The sequence below is a fragment of the Daphnia pulicaria genome, chromosome 6 (genome assembly GCF_021234035.1).
Source record: "Daphnia pulicaria isolate SC F1-1A chromosome 6, SC_F0-13Bv2, whole genome shotgun sequence".
NCBI lineage: Eukaryota > Metazoa > Arthropoda > Branchiopoda > Diplostraca > Daphniidae > Daphnia > Daphnia pulicaria.
Genome location: NC_060918.1, coordinates 5,306,304 through 5,310,273, shown reverse-complemented (window position 1 = coordinate 5,310,273; position 3,970 = coordinate 5,306,304). Strand labels below are relative to the sequence as shown.

The 3,970-nt window shown below is 36.3% G+C and overlaps 1 long non-coding RNA gene across 1 annotated transcript; it reads left to right on the top strand.

The window, feature by feature from the left end:
- Positions 1-759: 759 nt before the first annotated feature.
- Positions 760-1,775, top strand: LOC124342023. Its single transcript, XR_006918705.1, has 4 exons — positions 760-847; positions 921-1,275; positions 1,351-1,600; positions 1,666-1,775. It is a non-coding gene; the product is annotated as an uncharacterized LOC124342023 (long non-coding RNA).
- The last annotated feature ends 2,195 nt before the right edge of the window (positions 1,776-3,970 follow it).

The window sequence follows — 3,970 nt, the reverse complement described above, 5'->3', positions numbered from 1 at the left end:
GAGAAGAAAACAAAAAAGAACGAAAAAAAAGAAAAAAAAAGAAAAATGAAAAAAAAAAACATTAAATTTGTGTAATCGGGTTGTTTTTTAAAATGAGTTCATAAACGAAATAAGTTCAACATACAAATTTCAGGCAATAAAGATATCACATCAGACACGTTAGTTTAACTGATTCCGTAAACGTTTAATTGTTGAAATTTAAAAAAGAATTATTCGGATTCTCATGAAAATGTGCCTTTATTGCGAACGAAGGTTGATTTCAAAGACTTATAAGAATACTCGTAAGAATATGTCCCAAGACTGACTTGTTATTTATACCTAACTAATGGCGTGACGGTAAAGTACTGGCATTCCACCAAATCGTTCCGGGTTCGAATCTCGGTAAAGTCTATACTTCTTTCAATGAAAAAGCTTTCAAATAAGAAATAAATACGAAATAAAGAAGGAAATATAAAAGAAATATAGAGCAGTTGATGTTAGGGGTAGAGTTAGAGACAGAAAATTAATGTTTATTTCTACGGATTGGAACTTGGATCTCCGTTCTACGTCCGTGGGCGCCGATTTAGGTAGGTCTTCTAACGTTATTCCGACCTCCGAACGCCCTCCTGCGGCGGTCCCTCGGACATCCAACGGATGTTTTGTATGTCCCAGTACGACATCTGGCGAACATCCGTGGGACTGCCGTGTGCTGTGTAATATTACACTCACAAATCAATAATGGAGAAAGTTGAGATGGCATTAAAAGACGGCTGTGAAAGCCACCACAACACAAGGATGAGATTAGTGCCCAGTAAATTTGTAGATGGATATATGGTTCAATTGTCAACTGACATGTTTCAGGGAGCAGGTGATTGAAAGAAAATCAATTTATAAGTATAGTTATTTTAATCTCATGTTGCCTAATCTTATGTTCACAAAAGACGAGGACAATGTTGAACATCAATCTGGAGTCGATCCACCTTCTCACAGCTGCAACAAAGGCCAACAAGAAAGTGATTCATCGTCATCCCAGAACCAAGATGTTAATCATCAGGTAAATTTTGTAAACCAAATAAACAAGCATTGATGTGCGAAAAGTGTTTCTATATCATTAAATATTGAGTCACTGACCAAACGAAATGACGAATTAGAGATTGAAAATGGTTTATTGTACACACAATCCAAGAATTGAATAAAGAGATTAATGATTCAAAACAAGAATTGAGGCAAACCACTGCTACTAGTAAAAGTAGCCAGGGGAAAAGAAAAAGGACGAGTAACGAGCTGCAAGTCATGGTAATAATAAATCAACTTCTATCGTAACAATCATTTATCATTATTTTTACCAATTTTACTCGATTTATATTTCAGGTTCCTTTATTAGCGGGTTCACATATAAAAATCGAAAGATCAGAAATAGATAAAGTGTTGGTCGTTGGCAGGGAAACGAAAGATAATTTAGATTTAATGATCAACAAACTCTTGGAATCCATTTACTCTAAGACGCTTTGGGGAAGTCGGTCCTTGTCAGGTGGATGCAATAAAAAATAAAAGAATGGTGCTTCAAACACAGAGCCAAACAAACCTGGTCTCCCAGAAAATGACCTCAACGACATTGTTAGTAAGCAAGGATTTTATTCCAAAATATTGTAAACCATGTTTTCATTTTATAATAATTGTTGACAGGGTTTGTCAGAGACACATGGAAAAACATCTACGGAGACGTCCTACCGGAGAAAAAAATGTCCCATTAGAGTAGCAATCAGAAATAAATTTAATACCGAGTGTCGTGCATTAAAAAATACAAGTAGACTGTCTGTAGTCTGTACTCACTCCCAAGAGAGCTTTAAATGCAATCCGATTATAATTCCTACAACAAAATAATGGTCACAAGTGAAAAATCATAAAGTGCGAACTGTGAAGCCTTCTTAATTTTGTATTCAATATTCCCACCTGCATATGCCAGTGCACAATCACTTCATAAACCCTGGCCGTACATTCATCAGGTAATATTGCAGGACAATTACTCTGAGTCATTTTTAATAATTTAAAAGACAAGGAACATATTAGCACAGTAAAATTGCAAACCCCGAATATTTGATACTTAAGGTAAATTTTCTTGCCAATCAATAGGAACCTCTTCTCTTTGTAATTCACTTACTTCCGTCACAATAGGGGAGAGTTGAGGTGATGGATATGGCTGCAACTAAATAGAGAATTTCTTATAAATTTCAGCTAAGATGAGATTGATTTATAGCAGAGCGATTGGGGTTTCTGTTGACATAAGTCAGTAACCCAATGGATTCAGTTTAGAAATAAGATACTTACATTACCACTTATGGGATTGAGGTAAAAATAACTTCCTTTCCATTTCCCAACTTTGGTTATAAGAAACGGTTTAGGTCGTTTAGCTCCACATCCGAGTCCTGAGACTGCACCTCCACGTCCTGAGACTGCACTTCCGCGTCCTGAGACTGCACTTCCACGTCCTGAGACTGCACCTCCACGTCCTGAGACTGCACTTCCACGTCCTGAGACTGCACCCCCAAGCGAAGGCGTGGAATTGAATTGTGGAGAAATGGATGCTAGATTTTCACAAATTCATAAAGGATTTGTAATATTCGTAGAAAAACTTGTTGGAATCGTAGTAATCGGAGGTGTAGGGGGAATAGCCTCAGGATCTGAATTTTCCTCATTATGACTTTCCGTTTTCATGTAATCTAAATATAGAAAAAGAATCTGTACAATCTTAACATATTCTAACAGAAAACAAATCAATTTACGTGTAGGATTAGGATTATTTGTATCACGTGAGGTTTCTAATTCTCCTTCTAATCCTTCACATCTAGAGACAGAAACGGTTGGCATTGGAATAATTGGCTGAGGTGTAGGTAACGCAGTTCCAGAAGCATTTTCAATAACAGAACCTGATTGAGCTTCCGTGCCTGATTCTTCCTCATCTACAAACAAAAGAATAGAAAAAAAAAGTCTTTGAATGCATACACATTTTAAAGGGAACAATAATTTAAAATACTTGTAGCTACTTGTTTACCATCAGGTTACCTTTCTGAGGTGAGGTTGCCTTGCTGAAGATTAACTGCAGCTAGTCCCCGTTCTACAACAGGAATTTTTATGTAATACAAAATAAAAATATAATCATAACACACTTACTTTGATATGAACGCATAATTTCATTCCATTTCTGCAAGAAAGCTTTTCCTTCGGGAGACACCAACACAGTATTGGCCTGGGGACCAAAGCTGAGAAATGATTTTCTGCCTTCGTTAATTTTCTCTGAGAAAACAGCCAAAATTGACTGTACACCATCTCTTTTGGCAACCCTAAGCTGCTTCTCAATGGAAACAAGTCGTTTATTTTTACTCCTCAGCCACCTTTCTTTTTCTATTTGATTGGCAAAGACACGAGTCCTACTTTGTTCTTCAACGTGATTCTGAACAAGTCTGGATCTTGGGTGGCTAGCCTATAGATAAAAAATGATGTCATTGAAGGGGGAAGCTTTATAAATAAAGTTTGATGATAAGGATATATAATAATTACTCGAAGCTTGTTGAGTCGAGCCTCTTGTTGTGGGTCAAACTGAAAAGACATTTGGGTCAAGTACTTAGCAAAGAAATGTCAAAAAAGAAAAGCTTACCCTATGTGTATGTACTATTTCTTTCCATTTCAATACCAGCAATAAAAAAACCACACAATTTTGATCACACGATTTTGAATTTCAATGTTTTGAGAAACCACCGACAAACAATAACAAATCGAGTGGTACTTAAACGGTAGTACCAAACGACTTTTCTGAAATTTTATATGAAAGGGAAAGCTAATGTAAAATCACAAGTTTGAAGCCCTTCAAATTCTACCTACAAAATATATCATTAACATTGATTAATTACATCCCTGAAATTTCGATTAATCGTTTAAAAACAATTATATCACGACAATGGCTTGACGGCTTTTCTAATGCCCCCCCCCCCCC